The sequence below is a fragment of the Anser brachyrhynchus genome (genome assembly GCF_964034855.1).
Source record: "Anser brachyrhynchus genome assembly, chromosome: 9".
NCBI classification, from domain to species: domain Eukaryota; kingdom Metazoa; phylum Chordata; class Aves; order Anseriformes; family Anatidae; genus Anser; species Anser brachyrhynchus.
This window is the reverse complement of record NC_137703.1, coordinates 21722488-21744357: the sequence shown is the minus strand read 5'-3', so window position 1 is coordinate 21744357 and position 21870 is coordinate 21722488. Positions and strand designations below refer to the sequence as shown.

The 21870-nt window shown below is 42.4% G+C and overlaps 2 long non-coding RNA genes across 5 annotated transcripts in view; both read left to right on the top strand.

Moving 5' to 3' along the window:
• Positions 1–21870, top strand: part of LOC308199496 — a 71103-nt gene that overhangs the window by 11072 nt on the left and 38161 nt on the right. The window lies entirely within an intron of this gene.
• Positions 443–3029, top strand: LOC308199497. Of its 2 annotated transcripts, none has more exons than XR_013954684.1 (3): positions 443–524; positions 826–1027; positions 1656–3029. It is a non-coding gene; the product is annotated as an uncharacterized lncRNA (long non-coding RNA). The 2 variants fall into 2 exon arrangements; XR_013954685.1 differs by having other exon boundaries at positions 514–548.

Sequence of the window (21870 nt, the reverse complement as noted above, 5' to 3'; positions counted from 1 at the left end):
ACAGACAAACAAAACAAGCAACTCGGCAGCAAAAGAATCTCAGGGCACCCAAGCGTTCCAGACTCTCATTCTTGAAACTGTTTGCCATCAACTGAGCAAAATGAAATGTTCTTCATTTCAAAAGACCATGCCATGTAAAGCACTGCGTTTGGAGTGTCGCCAGTGTTTTAAGCTTATAAGTGAAAGTTATCATGAAAATGTCATCCCAGGTCTGAATTGCAACAATGTCTAATGCAGGAAAAAAATATTCTTTCTAAAGAGAATTCAGTAACTGGAATCTTATAGGGTGAAGAGAGGTATTGCACATGTATTGCTTGCGACCTGTGTGACGATACAATCAAATTAAGAGAGGGCACGAAAATCTCAACACCTCTGCTGATATTCTCAGTGATTCTTAAAAGCTGTTTAAACACTGGGCATCTTTTACTTTTGTGTTGTCCTGGCATGATCCACGGTTAAAATTCTGTAATTCTGACTGGACAAGACCCTTGCCTTTCTGTGTGTGACACACCATGGGATTTCAAGTTTGTGCTTCCATAATTCTGCTGGTAAGTTATTTTTTCTCAGACTTGAGTTACTTCAGGTCCTCTCCTTTATTTGGAGTACAGAGGCCTTAAAAAACAGTGGTTATTTGTGACAAAGGCAATAATAGTGCTGTTATGGCTTCCCTGTGCATTTGCCAGGATTCTGTGCAAGTTCACGGTCAAGATTTGTTCCTGGGCTTCCTCTACCTGCTTTGCTCTGTAAAGCATGGGCTGGAAGGAAAGCTTATTGTTCCAGCTGTCCCCTACCTTCTGACTGGTTGTTGCAACTCATCTTTTACAGGTGTAAGGATTTCTTTTTTGGTTTTCCACTTTTATCCACTGGAGCTGGATTGGCAATTGCATTGGCTCGGGAAGCTAAGCTCATGAGCCTGCCGTTCCTGTGCCCCTGCCTGGGACCCGAGCGCTTTGTGGATGTTTTACTGTCATGAGTATGCTTGTCCTTTGTGCACAGCGGCAGTATCCATTTGGGTAGCTTGTACACCGTAAGTACACATGAAAATCAACTCTGGATTTAAACTTCTGCCCTATGTAGTGCTTTTACATTGGGCGGGCAGGTGAGCCCTATTGTAGTTGGACTGCAACAATCTTAACTCTCACTGCAACCTCTTCACCATTTTGTGATTTATTTTTTTTTTTGAGTGCCAAGATACCTTACTGGAGCCTTGTACACTTGAAAACAAATTTGCAGGATTAGTCACACTTTCTGGAGAAAACGAATGTATTCATGATGTTCCTGGTACTTCACTATTTTGTGCAGGACATGACACCAACACTGATCTAGGTGTTTTACAAAGAAATTGTGCTGTCCATTCAAAATGATGAGTTGGGATGTGCTTGTCTAAATTGGTTATTCTTGCCGTTTGCCAATATTCCTTATTTGTAATCCAAACAAACAAAAAATAATTTTCTGTGGTTGCTGAGTGCTTTCAGGACTCAAAGTACTTTTTTTTTTCTTAACATTTCTTGCTTTTCAGTTGAACCTTTCAACAGTTCTAATCTCATGGATCGGGTGAGCTCAGGAGGGGTCATCATTGTCTGATTTGCTTATGTTGCAGTTAGTAGAGAGGTAGCATTTTGTACTGTTTTTACAAAATTTTCTGTACTTTTCAGTGGGACAAGATGTAGAATTACACGTCAGGCAGCATGGGAGCTCCGAATCCTGAGCATTCATCATCTCAGCTAACGGAGTGTGACCGAGGGAGGAATTTGATCCATGATTTTTGTGTCTATGCCAGATCCATTTCTGACCATTACATTGGTATCGGTATTGACCCAAAATGACATCCTTTTTAAATGTCTACTACAGGAATTTTTCCAAAATCAATTTCTTAGAGGTGTATATCCATTATTATTTTAGAGGAGGTCTCTCGCTTACTCAGATCCACGCATGCTGTAAACCAGTTTCCTTTCCTGGGACCTGATGTTCCTTCGTTGGTTTACGTGGACTGAGCATCTACCCTGTGTTCCATCTGTGTGCTTGTAAGGAGTTTCCTTCAGTTCCTTTTAATTTAATTCAATTACTTTGTATAGGGTTGAATTCTGTAAACTGTATGTCACCTTTGAGGAAAGAAAAATGAAAACATCAGGTAATGTTTTTGTGATTCACTCTTATTTTCACCAAATTTCTTGCAAAAGCAAATGTGATCCTTTATGCTTGTATCTGAATCATTTTCTGCCATTGCTAGAAGGTAATTGTTGCTGGTTTTTATTTAATAAAAAAAAAAAGACACCCGCCCCTTCCTCCCCCCCACCATCCCTTTTCATTTTTTAACATAAATCTGAAAATCCTTTTTGAGTCAGTAAGCAGGACACCTGTCAGCCAACTGTGTGCTGAATTTCTATAACTTACAGAAAGACTGGTCATAAAGTGCTTAAAGCTCTGGGGACTTGGGTACCACCCAGTGCAGAACGGATTAATTTCACGGTGTTTTTCTGCATTTGCACAAATTAAAAATGAGAGTCTGTGCTTTGTTTGTTTGAATTTCTTGAATTAAATTTCTTCAATTAGTTTTGTGCTCAGGTTTGGTAACTCAGCATTTTCCAGAAGTCTCCAAATTCCTACAAGTTTAATGCCAGTCAGATCTGCAGACCTGCTTTTGTCCCGTTAGTACCTGGAGCAAAAGGATTTGTTTCTGTAGTCTCTGTTCATCACTAGTTTTCTCCACTTGGATGTCACCCTTGCTCATACATCTCAGACCTAATGTTCCTACGTTATCATGTCACCTACAACATGTAATCTCGGGCCTTAATTTCACCACATCCTCAAACAGTTTTGGTGCTTCATGTTGGAATCGGTGTTTATAGAGATTGAACAATGGCTTCAGCAATCTCTTATGGTTGTTTTGTGGCAATCGTGCTTTGATTAACAATGGGAGATTCTTGGTGATTCCATGTAATATAATTAAACTCGGTTTAACTTTAGCCAAGATTGTCCAGATCTTTTGGAAATTTGCTTTTCTTCTTTCTAATGAGATCTGGTAAGTCTTTTCTTTCCCTCCTTTTTGTTCTTGCAGAAAGTTGCTATGAAAACAATACCTTTTAAACCTGTTGAAAAATGGAAAACCCACAAATGGAAAATTCTGGGTCAGAAAAAATTGCAACAACAATAGTTTGGTGACTCAGAACTTCTTGAGTCACATCTTCCTCTAGGGTTTAGATGTCCCTGGATGGGGTTAGGCTGCAAATTTGTAGCAAGCTTTGCCAATTATAAAATGTCTCCTTGCAGTTTCCATGATTTTACATAAAATCTAGCAGAAATTGTTCTGAGTTAAAAGGATCTCCCTATTGCAGGGACTACACAGGAAATGACCCGACTGTCTTGTTGATGATTGAGCTATAGCTTCGGTGTTCTCCTCACAACTTTGCCTCTAATACCTGTGTGTGTGTGTGTGTGTGTGTTTTGCTCTTCAGTCAAGTAGGATGAATCTTTTTCTGCTCTGTATTTAGGAGTCTAATCAGAGCCAGCCAGCATAGGTACCTTCTGTGGTTTCTGAAGTGAAATTGTGAGTGTTCCTTAGAGTATTTAAACTCACTTTTAAATCATTTATTTTAAGACTGATGAATCAGCTTCTGGGGTCTCTGCCTACTAATTTGTCCTTTTATCAACCTGATGAAAATGAATTCTATGCATGAAAAAAAGCAATATTTAACACTTTGCTCCTATTTGCTCTTCTAGAATTGCTCCATAGTAATAATATATTCCTTTCTGTGCTGAACTGAATCACCATAGTGATTACTTGGGGCATGGAGGAGTATTTTTCTTTTCTGACATCTGAAATGCTGGTTTGTGTCTGCTTAGTTCCTGAGGGCTGGTGAAGCATCCTTAATACAAGCTTGCTAAATATCTAGTACTTGTTGCCTTGTTTCATGCCTCATCATTCCACCGAAGGATAACTTGGCAAATTGAAGCGTACCTCAAACTTATGACTAGTTTTGTTCAAATAAGAGCCAGTCTGTCGTGGGATCGAGGCCAAAGCAGACAGTGTAAGTTCTCTGTTTCCTGCTGACATAAATCACTTAAATAGATCAGCCCTGCCATGCTTGGGCCATGTAAAGGCAACTTGGAATGACCTACATTGCATAAACATCTTGAAGACTTCTGAAATTGGGAAATAACTATTTTGCTCTTCATGCCTGTTTAAAAATCACTGCAATTACACCGCTCTTTGAATTAATAGAGAATGAGAAGGTAAAGGTGCCATAGAACACTAGTCTATTTTTGGTGTCTACAAAACCCAATCTGCCTTTTCTGTGCGTGTCCCATAAGGAAAGGCTGTTCTACAACAGTGTTTTTTCCAGAGATCGTGCCTGACTCGCAAATACAACTTCACCATTCTAGAACTAATTAGTTTTGGTTGAGTAACTCATCAACATGAAGGAACAATAAGAATCACATTTCCAGGAACACTTTCCTTGTTATAGAAAATAAGAATCAACTGTGGAAGTGTGGTACTGAATCTAGTTACTTTTCACAGAGCATTCTTTTTAAAGACATAAGAAAAAAGGGCTTCCTGTTATGACACAAAGTGTTTACAGCTGGTTGGACAACTGGATTACAGGTTAAGTTTCAGCCTTCTTTGAATGTAAACCTTCATTGTGCTTTCTTTTTTAACAGGAAGATTTACATGTTCTGAAAAACTTAGCCATCTGAGGGATAGTTCAGGTGGCAAGGGAAGCTGTAAGAAACCTCTTCTCTGGTGCCTGTTAATCACAGGTTAGTTAAACGCTGGCTCTGGGTAGACCAGCACTGGGGGTAGACCAGCACTGGGGGCAGACCGCTGGGAATCCTTCCAGTTTCACACTTGCTGTGAGCCATGTAATCGGGTTAGTCCATTTATGTTACCCAGACTTGCAGTTGGTTTCAGTTATGAAAGTTTTCTTTACCCTGACAGGGGCTTCGATCTTCAATTTATGGGCAAATTCTATCACTGAAGAACCACATACAGTGCCCCTTTCCCTGCAAATCAGCCTGGAGTCTAGTTTTTCATCATCCAAGCATCTAGCTAATTTCTACCACCTGCTGCTCCCTCTGAAGAGATTTCAGCCCTTCTTTTTTTACCTGTTCCCTTTCACTCTCAGTGCCGCAGGGTGCCTGTCTCCTGCTAGTTTGCACCTCCCTGCAGGCTGCTTGCCTTCGTCTCCTTTTCACATCTATTGCTGACCGGCTTCTCAGGAGTGTGCAATGATCTGCTTCTGTCCCAAGGTCTGAATTTTGGGGTGTTTGATCGCTCTTGGGTGAATGATTTCTACATATTCTGCCTTTTCTCTCTCTCGAGTCTACTTCCCTTCTGTTTTGATTTCACACTCTGTCCATTTACAGTCAGACAAGACTTCACCAAAATAAATTGATTCCCCTGATGCACGCTGTGGGACATGTTTCTTTTGAATGGTGTCATGTTCTTTGTGACTTGTTTTTTCATTACTCGGAGAAGAAGGGAGAAAGGTGAAGACCTTAGGAGACAACTGAGAAATATAAAAGCCTTACTTTTCATTTCAACTTTTACCTCTTGTCTTTCATCATTATACCACCCAAATGTGCTTAGGTCAAAACTAAGTGCTTTGCCCTTCCCTGTTTTACATTCAGGTTTTGCAGAATCCACAGCTCATCGCATTCCCATCAACCTCATGACAAGAGAAATCTATTGAGGAGCCAATGAGCCACATCAGACTTTTTTGTTTTCCTTTGTTGCTTTGACTGTCTGATATTGTTAGTTTACATACCAGGAGAATGTGTACAAGATGAGAGGAGCTTATTGACCTATTGAGGCCTGCCCTTATTAACCCTGAAAAAATCTAATCAGCCAATCCATCACCACTGTGAACTTACAAGTTCACTTGGTGGCTGCAGCTTCTGGTTTCTTCCACAAACAAGGCCCCAGGTCTCTTTTGAACTCACCACCCTTGTTTACTTTCATTGCTGTGTGTGTTGATCTGTTGCACATCTCAGCTACCTGATGGGTGGATAGATTTTCTGTGTGTTACAGCACCATCTTTGACTTTGTATTTTCTTCTTTATAGTGCTAACTTAATTAAAGCAGCTTACTGATGTAAATGTCAGCTTCCTTTAGTGCACGTATAGCACTACTCGCACTGAGAAGCTGTGTTCCCTTCCTGGAGTGATTTTGGTATGCATGAAAATAAATTTTCTCTGCAGCGTTAACCTGAGTTAGCCACACTCATGTGACACCCCTGTCAGCCCAGCAAGTGCGAGCAGTCGCAGTGGCAGGTAGCATGCAAGCTGAGCACAATGGTTTTATTAGCAGCTATTGTCTTGGGCTCTTAGTGCAGATCCAGTCAAAATGGGCTTGAACGCTCATGTCTGAGTTTGAGGTGGTTGTGCTGTGCTGTGCTCATTCCACCTGGTATAGCTCCAGGGAAGGTGTGGGTCAGTTCTTCCCCTGACTTGGCAATGCCTGATGCCTTCCTTAATGTGCAGAGCCTACAGGAGCTGTGCTTGCTGGGGGAGGCTGTCACGGACACAGTAAACGAGTGAGCTTTTCCAAGGAAAGGCAGAGGGAAGAGCTGCATAGCTTTAACCTTCTTATAGCTCTACAAAACTTTACTGCTGTACTGGAACAGAAGTCTCACGAGCGTGAGTTGCCTTAAATCCGGGATAATGTATTGATATACATAAACTCCTATTACCTCTGGCTGCTGTATGGATGCACTGTGGATCGCAGTCTTCATTTCAGCTGGCGTTGAGAAAATCATCTTGGGAAAGAAGAAAGAATAATAATTAAAAAAGGAAAGAAAGAAAGAAAGGGAGGGGGCAGGGGGAGATGTTGCAAACATAGACCAGTGATTTCACTGGGCATCATAGGTTTCCAGTACTGCCTAAGATTAGTCATGCCTTATCTGTGCTTACATCTGGGCCAAATTTTTAGCTCATGTAAAAAGGGGCATAGCTGCATGGTGCCAAAGTAGCTAGGCTAATAAGATCCAAGTAAGGACCTGACTGCTGGATTTCACTTGTGCTGGTTACTGTGTGTTGCATTTCATGTATTTCAGACAATATGTTTCCTATTTGCATAGCTGTTTATATTTTAAACAATCCTATCTCAGAGCAACAATGTGTACTTGCTTTTTAAAATATTTGTCTTGATATGTTTCCCAATTTCTGGTCCTGGCACATCAAACTTAATAGAACATATTCTAGTTTTGGGAAGATGAAATCAGCCAGTGATGTAATCTGTGTAACTGATGTCTTTCTTTCCTTCATGGCTCCATTGAAGCTGCTGCCTTTTATCTCTTAAACTCTATGATAAAGGGAAGCTAATAAAAGTAAGTTTGGGATTTTAGGCCCTCACTGTGGTTAATGTTTGTAAACATTGGTAAGAAAATCATATAAGTGACTTAGCTAGGATATAAGTCAGTAAGAAACAGAGATAGAAGGAACAACCACTAGACTCAATGTCTGTCAGTCAGCAGAGGTGTATTTATCTTTAAATTGGGAAGGAACTCTTTCTTTAAAGAGCTGTTTTGTGAACATCCTATTTTAAATTAACTGCAATATTAGCCATGCACCACTAACAGGAACATCCCTTGGCGTAAGGGTGCTTCAGGGGATGCAAGAATTGCCTGGTGCACAGATATTTCAGGTTGAACAAAGCTGTTCTCTAGTGAATGACCTTTTTGAAATTGATATGCCTTAGGAATAGGTAAAACAAAGGTTATCATACAGTGGCTGTTTTGTTTTGGTGCTGGTGGGTCAAGTTCTGTGGATTGTTATTCTGTGTTATTGCCATTGAATTCACAGCTGATGCTCCCCGTTTTTTTGGCACGCCCTGTCAGAAAAGCGAAGGAGCGTAGAAAGTCCTGCCCAAGGCGATACCTCCAAGAAACAGTAAGCTTGGGCTCTTTGTGGTGTTGGTGAAATCCTGAGTGTTTGTTTCATCTCCTTAAGCACCAAAGCAAGGTGTTGGCAACCTTGAGATGACCAGCTCTCTGTGTGCTAAACACGGCATATGCAGAAACTTCAGATTGACAATGATGATCGTACAAAAAGATGTGCCAGTGCATCCATAATGAAATATATTTTGGGGGGGAGAAAAAGAAGAAAAAAAGGTGTGTTTTTTCTATTATCAAACAATTGTTCCATTGCATATGTTTGATAAATCTGTTCAGCAAGCTTCTTTTTGCTTATTATTAATTCCCTTTTAATTCCCTTTAATTCCCTTATTAATTCTCTTTTACTGTTGACATGCCGTAATGTAGTGGTTTTGTGCTCTTAATGCCAGTAAGGGCCAATCCTAAGATATCAAAAACATGTTGGTGATTATTGAATCATTTGATTATGCAAAATCAACTCTACCATTGGAAATGTGGACTTCCTCTTGCTCGTTTCAGAAAAAAGACCCTAATCAAGAAAAGTGTCAAGACAATAGAACTTACTTTTCTACTGTAAATGTTTCTACCACTGTTTCATTCAGAAAGAACTGCCATTGAATTTTGCCATTTTAAATCGTCATGCTTATATACGCATTTCAAAAGCAGAGCAATTCCTTTCCTGCAAGGAGCAAACATCACCTCTGAGGCAACAGGCATATTCTGTGATGCTCAAAGTGATACTTTAATAGCCTAGTATTTTATAGGAAATGACGAAAAATGTGTGCTGTTGTTTTTCTTAAATAAGAGTCAGCAATACAGCTTTTCTAATTAGTTGGAAGTCAATAGAACAGATGTCAGAATTTTCTTTTCCTTTATTTTCCTTAAAAATAATAATAAAAAATCCTAATGTACTCTCATTTAAAAAAAAAAAAAGTTAAAGAAACAAAAGTAGTATTTGGGCCAAAAGTCAGCAAACCTCTTTGTTTAGAGTGTCCCAAGTTGGTGGAAAATATAAGACACTGCAGAAGGAAACCTGAATTGTCAGAGGCTGTATTAAGAATGGGAGAGCAGCAATTGGTTAGTGATGGCTGAATAGACACCATTCAAATAGATGTCTTACAATTCACAGCCACAAAATGTGGACAAAAATTGGTGTATGACAAATGCAAACCAATTATGTCATTTTGACCCCAGTAATGAGCAAGGTAAATGATTTCAGTCATAGGTGAATGGCCACAGGCGGCTTCTGTGGACTTCAGTGGAACTTCTGCAGGAGCTTCTGGGATCAGCATTTGGTTTGGTGTGTTTGTGGGAGTATGGAGTCTGGCTTTTCTGCCTTGTATTGGTCTGGAGACCACAAGAAGAAGAAAGGGGAAAAAAAAAAGAAACTCTTCCAATCGTGGCCTGAGAAAAAGCCACAGAAATATATTCCAAAGCTACAACAATATCCAAGGTCAAGTACAGCAATGATATGACAGATGGAAATGAATGCAGGAAAAGGAATGTGGTCTGGAGACCAAATACGTTGTATAAATTTAGATTGCAATTCAAATGATAATTTCCAGCAGTCACAGCAATTCCATAATCTATAAGGCTTTTTTATAACAAAAACTTGAATTTAGTCTTAACAGCATTTTTCTGTAATGCTACAGGAATGATACATAGAAAATAAGAATCAGATTTACAGTTGCACTTAGATATTGACAAAAAAGCAACACAGATGCACTGATCCTCACCATGGCAAGCTGTACAGTCTGTGGGCTCTTGTGAAATGGGATCTGCAACAGCTCACGTTTTTCCCCCTTTTGTTGTTGCTGTTGTTGCAGGCTTTGAAAACAAATGCTTGTGCTATGAGGTCAAAAAATCTTTTGAGTAGACCATATACACTAGGTGTAACTCAAGAATGACTTTAGTATGCTTCCTAACCCTTCTCCATCTGGTCCTGGCACCTGATTTATTGCAGCACACAGGTCAAACTTGTCTCTGCTGTTTGACTGGTCATAAACTCCTTTTTGTACAAGGAGGAGAAGAGGAAAGTATTAGCACTCAATAAATTACAAGGTGCAAGACTACTGCTGTTACTAGCTGTAACAACAGCACTGATTTTTGTCTGTCTTTGAAACTCCGTGGTAGGCAGAAGAAGTGCAAGTATTTTATTTTTTTTTACCTTGAGAAATGTGAGGCTGCCTGGAGTCCCGAGGTTTCCCGGACTTCATCTGAATGTGGGTGCGCACTCCGCTGGTTGTTTTCACAAAGCAAGAGAGGAAAGAGTCAAGCAATCAGGAATTACATTTCCTCTATCAACAAGACCAACTGCTGTTGCGGTGTATTTAGATACTGAAGCTGGCTTCTTTCAGAAGTGGCCTTTGAGCTTCCAGTGACGCAAGCTGTCAACGCTTCTTTTGGAGTTCAATATGGGATTTTCAGAAGAAGTCCACGTAGGCCCAGCTCTGGTCCCCTGAATGTGTTGGTGGTGATGCTTTTATTGATTTTCATGGGAAGTACTTCTGCTGACCTCAAAAATGTTAGCGTCTTTGTGGATTTAGGAAGACAAAACAGGGGTGTAAAATGTTGGTATTTGTCTCTCGCTTTGGTGATCTGGTGAGGTGTTTATTTTCAGTTTATTTTCTCATTGGAGGGGTAACTGATTTTTTTCTCAAGCTGTCATGACACAAGCTGAATAAATAGAGCCACAGAGAGCTTTATCCTGAGTCTTTTTCACAATGCGGAAGAAAACTGATAGACTTAGGAGCAGATGCAAAGCAGGGAGAAGTCAGTGGGAGCACTTCTGTTGTTTTCACTAAAATTTGGATTCGGATGGTTCTTGTAAAAACTATAAAAACTTCCTGAACAAAAATTCCATCAAAGTAATGTTCGCTTTTGTTGAGTATCAGATTTTCCTGAAGTGTAATAAAACCAGAAAATTATAGTGATTTTTTGAATGATAGAAAGGGATCAGATTCAGTGGTTAATTCATTTTTCACTTCTTCCTCATTCCTATTAAAATCTGGAAGCATTGCATTGCTCTTTAATGTGAAATTTGAAGATAAAAGGTTGCATAACAGAACCAAGACGATGACTCTTACCAAGACACTGAGAAAAGAGTGGATGCTGTTAATTCTGGTTGTTGAGCTGGATGACTATTTTGTGTTTGTATAGCTGTGTTGGCTGGCTGTACTCATTTAAAATAAATAATTATTTAAAAAAAAACACTCAAAAAATATGTGGCTGGAAGAGGATTTGATGCTAATTTATACTCTCTTCTCTAAAGGCACTCAAGATTTTCAGATAGATACTCTATATGATAATAAACCAAGCTCATGGAGATGAGTTCTCAGCTAAAAATGAACTTGCAAATACTGCACTGTTGTTCTGCGTACGCTGGGCTCTGCCTCGGAGGGCAGAAGCGTAACTGCTCTTCCTGGTGTCCCGTTCACTTTACCACAGCTTGGAAGAGCTTGTTCCAAACTCCGGCTTTACTTGTGCAGCTCCAATGAGAATTTTTTCTTAGGTCAGTTTTGGTGATAAAACAGGAAACAGGGTGAGTTTTGTGTCGGGGACTCAAATTTTCTGGGTCTGCATTGCCAACAAGAGGAAAAACCCATAAACCCCTGCATTTGCAGTAAGCAAGGCAGAGCCGCCTTGCTCTTAGGGATTAAATCCTTTTCCAAAGCAGCAGTAGGATTTTAGGCACTCTCTAAAGAGACTGTGTTTGTGCTGTATGGTACAACTTGCATCTTCTTGAGAGGTGATCTGAAAGTCAGTTGCCCATCTGAGGTATCAGCAAGTTGCAGTAGTATGATGTAGCACGTGGTTTTAAATGATGCAGTGAAGTTGCAGCAAAGTCTGTTTCACTCATAAGCCTGGGCAGTTTTTTTTTTTTCCTCCTGTCTTAGACACTGGAACCAAACATACAGTTATAGAGGCTAAGCAAATCACCGCCACCAGAAAAATCTCCTCTGTTTCCTTCAGTATGAGATGAGGTAGAACACATTCACTTTATTTCATTGCTGGAAGTTGGGCACCAGCTTTGCTGGCAAGAGACCACCGAAGGTACCAGAACTGAGCTGCATTTGGGCTAGGGTTGGTGCTCTCATCTAACTGAAATAACATCCTCTTAAACCTGTGCTTAAACCTATACAAACACTTGAAAATATAACGTACCAGTTTAAGTTGAATGAGTATTCCAAGTTGCACTGGAAATGTGTTTTGGAAATTGCTAACATTTTTCAAAGTAACTGTCCTAGTGATCGTTTTACTACTTGCTGGACACCGGACCTCAGAAAGGCGAGGTGGGCACTGCGAGATCGCCGTGAAGGGCAGCCACTATTTATGAACCAACACGGCTTGTCACTTCAAATGACGTTTTTGCAGAAAAATATCTGTGTGGACAACATGACTTAATTTTTTGCCAGAATTTTATTTTTGGTAGAATTGCAACATATAATCGTGAGCTGCTGGAGAAACAGCACTTTGACACCTCTGGAATAAAGAGGTTAGCATGTAGCCTTGGTTAAAGGAGGTACCAGACAGATTTCTTCTGTCCTGCTCCTTGACATCCCATTTGAACATGCAACTTCCCTACTTCTTCTCCCTTTCGTAGGGAAAGCAGAGCGCTCAATGTAAAGCTGTGGGTGATGCCCGTGGGCACTGGAGCCTTTCACTCACAGAGAGGCATCCTCTGGTTTTGGGGTGGAAGTCTACGGTTAATGCACAGCTCTGTAATCACGAATGCTTCCCTGAACAAGCTCTGGTGCAGCTTCTCAGTAAACCCTTACCGGAGCTGACAAGGGCACGAGGGCTCAGGTCTTCTGCTGGCTGGAGGAATTACGGGAGCCTTTAATCACTGCAGGGCTGAGGCGCAGCACGTAATTTCTTTGCCGTAAAGCCGTTGCATGCAAGGTGCTACTTCTGCACTAGCTGGGAGCAGTCTCATTAGCTTTTTCAATGGCTGTCCTGACTCCTTGTGGCCACTAAAGACACTTGTCTCATACATAATCTAGTTTCCTCAAAGAGGACACTGCTTTTTTTGTGTTAAGTGATGCTGCATGGGGCAGTGCTTATTGCATTTAGTTATTACTTGATCTGCAGCCATTGCCAGTTCTTCAGCTCTGCAGAAGTCTCCATGTACCTAACTAGAGATCGTTGACAGGAGGAGTTGTGTGTATTTTTTTAACTAATGAAGTTTGGCTTGCCCTGAATGGTTTTACAGTGAGTGTGTCAGTCAGCAAAAAGTGTTAGAGCAGTTACCCTCACCTGTCCTGTGTGCTGCTTACACCCCGTGTAGCTGAGCGTCCTCCAGCGGCAGCAGGCACAGCAGGATTGGGATGAGAAGCACCTGAGAGATCTTTGCCTGGAAAGCTCCGAGATAAGAGAATGTACCTGTGCTTACGTAGGCTCAAGTTTTCCACTCGTGCACTCTCATTTGATGTTAGTTTGAATGTGGTTGGCTTATTAGCAGCACTCTGAAATTTGGTAGGAGGGAAATGCTCCTTTATCCGTGTAATGCTGAACGTAGTTTCTCCTTTCTTTCCTGGATTACTCAGTAGTGGTAGGTGGGTTGTTTGTTTTTCTTCTGGCTTCCTGGCTGTACAGCAACAGTCTGCAAATATTCTGACAGACCCAGCTCCTCAAAGCAGCCCCAGCAACAGGCTCTGCCTAACAGTTCTTGAAAATTTCTTAATGAAGCAATGGGGAGAGGATCTGCAAGTACCGCATCTGGAAGTTGCCCGTACCCTTTTGGATGTGTTTGTGAGCTCCTCTGGGAAGAACAGGGGGCAAAGAAAAGATAAAGAGATCCTGGCCACGTTCATTTGATTAAATCTTACTTTCAGCAGTGTGGGGATGGCAGCCCTGTTTTATTTCTGCTATAACGTGGGTTGTTTTTTTTTCTGTTGTTGACTGTCAAAACCGGTCCAGGATAAAAACTTAATATTCAAAAGCTGCTGATAGCAGTGAGTTACTTGTGTGTCTGCAATAGGATTTACTGTTACTTTAACTTGCCCCAGGTAAATATACGTAAAATATCAGTCTTTATTTACCGTCACATATGATTTCTCCTATTTCCTCAGAGAGGCTTAATGTAGCAATTTATGAGAGTTCAGCCTAAATTTGGCATTTTACACTTTTTTGACTCTTATGGGTGTGATTTGTGAACTAAATAGTATTGAGACGTCATTTTTTGTATACTTTCTGAATGCAAGGTGGTGACTGCCACAGGTAAATACTTTCTAGCCCACTTGTTTCTGCTGAGGTCCTCCTTCACAGGTATAAAAATGCGTGCAATTATAATAGTATCCTGCTGCAGTAGAAAGTATTGCATTATCAACGAGTACTCAAAAATGAAAAACTGTAGCTCAAAATTCAGCTGTCACTGGCATCAACTGACTGTCTCATGATTCTCTCTGTAACAACATAAAAGAATTACTGACTGCTTTTTCCAAGGAGATTTCTATTTGTGATAGATGTTCTAAAGTAGGGTTTGACACCTCATTCTTGGAGTATGTTAAGAGACGCTGGCAGTGAGCAGTGGTGACAGAATGACAGGCTTTCAGGGTTCATCCTACGACGAGGAGGTAACATCTGGGACTCAGACATGGTGATCTGTCACTGCTGTGTGAGAGGGCACTGATGCTACGGGATAGCAGTGTTACAGCGGTCAGTAGGTGTGTCTGTAGGCATACAGATGACCTCTAAAAAAATAAATAAATAGGGTGCATGTGTTAGATGCCAGACTGTGCAAATCCTTACATAGTTTCTGTGCAGTGATGCTAACAAATTAATCTTTCTAAAGCTCCTGGGAGGAAGATGTTGGTATTCGTACCCTGTCCAGCAGAGGGGGAGTCAGCGGAGTGTTAGGGCTTCCCCCCTTCCTGCCCAGCACTCTCGTGCTCTACCACAAATTCTCAGGGAATAATCTACAGATGAACTGTGGCAAAAGAAAACCATGTGCAGCACTTGATATCAACACACCAAACTATGTTTGTATTCTGGCTGAAGGGGAAGGAGAAATGCTGTTTTCTTGTGCCAAGAAACGTCTTCTTACTAGACCAAGGATGCCTAAATGGGATTGCTGGGAATGAGGTGGGCAGGGGATCCGTTGTAAATATCTGTGTACTTTTTGGAATCAGAAACTATTCCTTTATTCTCATCTCTGTAGTTCGCTTTGGTAGGCAAAGTTATAGAAATTAAATTCATTATTGACTACACAGTTACTTCACGGTCCTGTAGAAAGGCTCGATTTGTAAACAAAATAATAGCACAGAATTGCATAAAAATCCTCAGTATCTCCCAGATACTTCAAATGTCTTCATAGATTCAATTTAAAGATTCACCTAATGAGAAGTCTGTCACTTTTTTTTTTTTTTTTTTTTGCTGGCCTTCATCTTGTCAGCTGTCAGGTCCCGTCAGCATGTTTTCCTTCCAGCACTCAGCATTGCAGGTGCTGGAGTGCCCCATGCAGTCTGAAGAGCTGCATGCAACTGAGAGACCCAGAACTGTGCTAGCAAAGCCCAGAGATGCGTAATTTGCCTCTGAGTTACTCTGCACCAGTACAGCTGGCAGGAAGCTTACAGAAAATCCCAGGACTGACGCTTACTTTGTTCAATGAGGGGACCGATGTTAAAGAGTCCATGTAGCAGTGTTGTTCCTGAATACGATCGAGTACAGGGTTCTGATGAGAACTCAAGGTCTTCATTTGGCTATCTAAAGGAGGTATGTAATCATCAAAAGATGAAAGGCCAGCAAAACATGCAAATTTAACCCTACACCTTCAGTATAAAGATCAAGTGTCACAGCCACTTAGTTTCAATGTTTTTTGGGGGAGAGCTCAAAGGCACTTAATAAGAATCAGATGTAAAAGTTGCTTCTCACTAATTGGATTCAACAAAATCCTGAAGCTTTTTTGTTCATGCTTAAGTGGAATCTGCCAGTTTGGCAAAGACAGAAACTGCCTCCTTCCGTCTGAGAGCGAAAAGTCAGAGGCAGGTGGTAATCACCTCTGAGAAAGGTAGGAGAGCATCCAGGATCTGCAGCAGCACTCTAAAAGAAGAATTTAGCTTTGCAAGGTTGTCCCTAGTGTGCAATGTACCTTTGGGTTGCTTGCATTTATCCCTTCTTTGGTTTAGAAGTGGTTTAACTGCATGTTTTCAGCCAGCACAGATGGGTGCTGCTGCCGGAGGGATAGTGCTGCTCTCCTCTCCCACCCACGGCGTCTCGTTGCCGTCGCTCTGCTCTCCTTCCCTTGGCACAAGCCTGTCTGCAGCTGCACGGGGGGGTGAAATGCGGTCAAAAATGTGGCAGAGTTGTGCGTACAGCTTTCCGAGTTCGTGTGCTTCAGGAGGTGTGGGAGTAGCGTTTGCGCCTGCTAGTGAGTAGGCAGGCAAGCGTGACATGCGAAGATGTTGAGAAACTGCCTGGCTTGTTAAAGGTGTGTTGAAGAGTGCAAAGAACAAAGGAGATATGTTAAAGCCTTCTAGAGAGTGGGAAGTAGAGCGGCAACTGGCAGAGGTGTCTGAGCAAGGGCTGGGTACACAAGGAAGCTGGGGAGAGGAAGAAGGAGGAGGAAGAGATTGCTCTCTGGAGTGGGCGTTGGTGTAAGGAGGGAAGCTGGGCTCCGTGCATGGGGGGAAGGTGTGTGTCTGGGAGTGTGTCCCAAATACCTGACAAGATGCCAGCCAAATCCCGGTAAGTGCTCCAGAGTGAGGAAGATGAGGCTGCCAATGTAGGATTGGATGTTGGTTTTAATACAAATGTTGGGGACCTTTCTTTGTTCCACCACACAGAATAAGAGAGTTAAAATCCTCCCTCTGGTCAGGCTGCATGTCTGTCCACTTCAGGTTCTTGAGAAGGGAGTCACGAAGCAGAATGCAGACAAGGGTGAAACCATGGGAAATGACTGGCCTAATCTTTTGGGGTGCTGTGGGAGGTGTCGCAGCTGGGCCTCGTGTCTAAAACAGCAAGACGAGAAGGGTAACGTTCCTGTGGCAGGGTGATGGACACAGCCTCTGCCCACGGAGCTGCAGCCCGCTCAGATGTGGGATCTTTCGAGTGTTCCTCCTCAGAGTGGGAGCCTCAGCAAAGTGAGGAGGAGGAACTGGGCTTGTGACGTGTGGGAATGTCCAGCTGTAACCTGTGGGTGTCGGAGAGGTGCTGCTCTGGCGTGGCAGGCAATTCCCCTGCAATACGTTGGGCTGCTCTAGCAGGACTTAGCTATCCCAGGAGAGTGCCAGCTTGTGTGCATGGCTGTGTCCGTGCTGCTAGTCAGCTTGTGTGCAGGCTGTGTGCTCAAAGTTCAAGTTTCGTCTGGCAGTGGGTACATGAGGGATTTGCGTGTGTAGCCGAGGAACATGACTGCGGAAGATGAATATGACCACGCTGGCTATGAAAACAGGATGTCTGTGCTGGAGAAGCAGCCAGTGTTTCTGTAGTTATCTGCAGGGATGTCACCTGCAGTTTAGCTGGTTTGAAGTGGCTGCGGTTGAGGCAGCTATAGGAGGAAAACAAAACAAAAAAAACACACCCTGATTCAAGTTGTTTACAGTGCTAAATCTATCAGGCTGTCAAAGGGGGGCTGGTACAAATAGAGAGGTGGTGTCAGGCCTCCCTTGCTAATTCAGTGTATATCCTGAGAAGAGATTGGAGCCCTGGCTTAATTTTAAAGCTGTCTTCCTTCTGTGGAGCCCCCTTGGGAAGAACAGCCGTGTCTCCCAACCCTTCCTTGCAGCTGCTGCTGGGAGTTGAAATATGTATCCCTGTCTCAGAGGGTGAATATAGCCCCTCTTATTTATGGCAGTGAAAAACTCGAGGGGAAAAACATGGTTTTAAGAAAGGCTCAAGCTATTAACTGCTCAAGACCACTGTGCCACGTGTGCAGTTTTCTGGCTGATGCCGCTGGAGGGTCAGGAATCGCCGCCAGCCTCTCTGAAGGCAGCCGTGGCTCCACAGCTATGCTGTGCCTATGGTGAGTCCCCCGGTCCTTCAGGCAGCAAGTCCCGCTGTTCCCCTTGTCCACTTTCCTTCCCTTCTCCTCTCCATCCACTGTGGCTCCTCCTGCCCTTCCTGCTGCTGTTTCTGTTTATCCAACTGAGTCTCTTTTAAGACTGTGCTAAAAATGTCTGAAACCAACCGAAGTTCTTATCAGATGTTCTATGTGAATGCAGGAATTAAAATGCCGTGACTCGCATCGCAAATGGAGGCAATTAAGGCAGCCTTGCCCTTGTGCTGGCAGGATACTCTTCCTTCTCCCTGGCAGAGCTCTGTGCAGCAGGGGCTGGAGGAGCTCTCTGCCAGTGCCCTAAAAATTGTCACCGTTCCTGCCACGTGTCCGTCGCTGTGCTCAGGTTGTGCCGCATCCTTCGTGGTACCTGTAGGCTGAGGCTGCGCAGGCTGCTCTGTGCGGAGCTCCCGAGGCACTTGCGTGATTTTGACAAAAGCTATTCCTGGTTTTTAAAGATTTTTCTGGTCTCTGAATGAAGCTAGAAGCTTATTCAGGGTTTTCCTATCCTCCTCAGTGTCTCCTTGCCCTGCAAAGAATGAGAGGAAAGGGGTTGTTCTTTTTGGTCTGACACCACTGCTTCCAAATACTTTCACTGCTAAAAAGTTCTGAGTAGTGGGAGAGAGGGAAAACAGTGTTGGGGAGGCTGACAAATGTCCATTTTCTTGGACAAGGAAATAAAGCATGAAGCCTTTGTTTGCGGAAAAATATGTATTTTGAAAACAAAACCTGGTTGTTATGGAACAAGTTGCATGCAAGACTCGGTTCCTGTTTGTTTGTTGCCTTGTGCAGTACTGTTGATTTGTTTGTTCAACCATGTCCATACAAACCTTTTGTTGGGGCCCTTTGCTCTCTGTGTTGACACGCAAAGAAATTGTGCATCCAAAACTTCAGCTGTTTTTGACCGCTTGAGCTGCTCTTGTGCTTTAGAAGCTTGCGGCGACCAGTCAAACCACGCAGTCAGTCCTGTAAAGACTTCTGTGCGTGCCTGTTTGCAAGCATGCGGACAGTCTGCTGAAATGTTAGAATGCCTTTGAATATAACCATGGGTATGTGTCCTGAGATCGTGGTGTTTGTAAATGTAAATATTACAGAAGTACAAATGTTCTGGGTTTTAAAAAGATACCTTTTTAGCTGCCCTCTCCGATTCTTTGTTAGCTAAGACTTCTTGTTCAGGGAGAGATAGTTGAAAGCTTCAAAGAGACCAAAGTGATGTTACAGATGTGTAGGATCCTGTAGGTTGCACAGAGGAAGGTGCATAGTAGATGGGGGCACAAACGGGCATATCCATTAGGCTAACATAACGGGCGAATCGGTCAGGGTCAGGGAAGAGGTAGCTATAAATAGAAGTGACAGCACAGGAAGGTTATTTCTGTGACCGACTTCAAAGCAAGGACAAGAAGCTTGAATGTGATGTTGAGCGAGTCAGTCAAGGGAGAGTGATGGGATCGGAGGACAGGGTCCGGCAGGCATGAGATTGGAGCTGTATTAGTAACAACAGGAGGGGAAAAAAAAGAAACTCAATTATAAATACGGTATTAGCTTGTTGAAGCTCAAATCATTACAATCTGGAATCTCTTTCACTGTTTAGTCTGGCTTTTTTTTTGGTTTATTTGTTCAACAAAAAGAAAAGCAAACAACAACAATTTGTTGGCTTTAAATTTCTAACTACTTCTACTTTCTGTAGGGCTCATGTACTACATTCCGCAAATTGATAGCATTTTTGGTGTTTTAAAGATCTTGAAGTGTTCGCCTATAATTTTTGTTAGGCTTTCCTATGGCTTTTTTCTCCAAAAACATTTGGGAGGGCTGAGTCCTCGTGACAAAGTTATGCGAAGACTGATTCTGTCGTGCATCTGATAAGGGTGTACTGACCTGTAAATGGGTAAACCTCACTTTCTGAGGAGGCAAGGTGTTCTAAGATATATGCCTTGAACTGAAGCGAATAAATATAGAGTAAATATGTATTTACTGATTATGAAATAATTTAACAAGTTCCCAGTATTAACTTTTCTCAGTACGTATTGTAAAAATGCCTTAAGAGTAGCGTGTTAATGCTAGCGATAATAAAATGCTCGGGGAGAAGACATCAGACAGCACCATCTACTGTCCCGATTTGGACTGTGAAGGCATTGAGATGGAGGTTTTCTTCTAAAAAGAATGTCCTGACAAAGTCGTTTTTGCTATTTTGCTAGCAGTTTGAAACCTCCCTTAACAGTCCTATTGTCTTGTATAGAAACGTGGGCATGTTAAGCTTTTGATTTCGGTAGCTTTTATAAAACCCTGAAATTTTGATTACAACTGCTTTTACTTGACATCCAGAAACTTGGTCATGGGAAAGATCAAGACTTCCCTTAAAGATATTTTGTCTAATGTAGACTTATTCTCATATGTTTAAAGCATTCCTGAATTAATCCATTCATTAAGATGTAAAGGAAAACATTAACACATACAATAAATGTTTGCATCCATGCGTACAATAATACATACGGTCAAGCCTTTGATACAGTCATCATGTGACAGTCTACACACCCTGAAACAAATTGTCTGCATTGATGCTTATCGGCTATAATTTTGGCCATAGCCAGCCTTTGAAATTGTTGTAACTAAATCCAGGTAAATGGCAAGCAGTTAACGTGAAGTCTGAGGGAGAGGGGGTTCTTCCAGCCCTCAGCAATGCCAGCTCGACCACCCCTAGAAGGTGCGCCCGTAAAAGCAGGGTATTAAATGGAACATGAGGAAAGATTGGCCATAAGGGCAGATAATAATAATAAAAAGTTGTGAACTCCATTTGTACTCTTGCTTGCAGTGAGTAGGAGATAGATGTGCGAAGAAATGCTGGCAACCTAGAATTAAGGTTCCCAGTATTGTTGGCGTTGAAACAAAAGGCCGACGTGCCCGAACGCCCTTCTCGGGGGACTACAGCTAACTTCTGCAGGAGCAGCGCCTAGCAGCGAGTGCAGGGCGAGTGCCAGAGCACACCCATGTGCCACTAGTGTGCTGCCCGTAGCTCTAGCTGCTAGGAAGTGGGCTGCCTCTGAGAAGAGCTGCGAGCTGGTTCTGGATTTAAGATGAGACTTTGCGAGAGCAGGGGTGTTTGGCAGAGGAGCCTCCAGGGAGGTCTGGAGGCAGCGTGTAAGCAGGCACTGAAGCAGTTCAGCCATGTGTGCGCGATTCCTGGATGAGGAGCTGCCCTGCCACGGCTGGTACAGGGCTCGCGCTGAGGAGGTGGGAGCTGCTGAAGGGCAAGGTGTGCTGCCGTTGGCACTGCATCCTACTTATGCCAGAAGAATAGCACAGAAGCTGCTTGGGGCGACAGCAAAGCCTGTTTGTATCTGTCTGTGAAAGACTAAGGATGCAACTGTACCCTCGGTTTGGCTTAGAGAGAGAGATGTGTGCTGGGAAGTGCAAAACTGGGTCAAAACTCTTCCAGGCTGGTTGGAAGCTGAGGTCCGGTTTTGGTTCAGTCCTTCTTCCAATAGCAAGCGTGTTCATTCCAGATACTTATTGTTTGGCTGAGATGATAGAATATCTTGTTTTCTGAAGACTGCACAAATGCATTTAACTGGTTTATGATGTGTTTACCACTACAGGGTAGTAATTTTTGTAGCAGACATATAACTTCAGAAAAATCCTACAGCATATAACAATACCTTAATGAAGCTATACTCTCTTTTCACAAAGCATCTATGGTATGTTCAAACAGCTCAGTTTTCATAATTGTGGTCTTATGATGTTCTGGACTGTCCTACGGCTTAATGCTGGATGGAAATATTATCACAAGCATTGGACTGACATAGAGGAGGGAAGGGAAGTTGTAATTTGTACCTTCTCCATCTGCCTCTTGTTGCTGTAGTTATCATCACAATCTGTTTCTAAACGAACGCCTTTGATTAGGGAGAGCCATTGGTGATGATTGTTATTACTTGCTTTCAGTACTGCTACTGTGAAATTTAAAGCAGAGAGGACAGCTTAAAGAAAAGCCTTAGTGGCTTAAATAAGAAT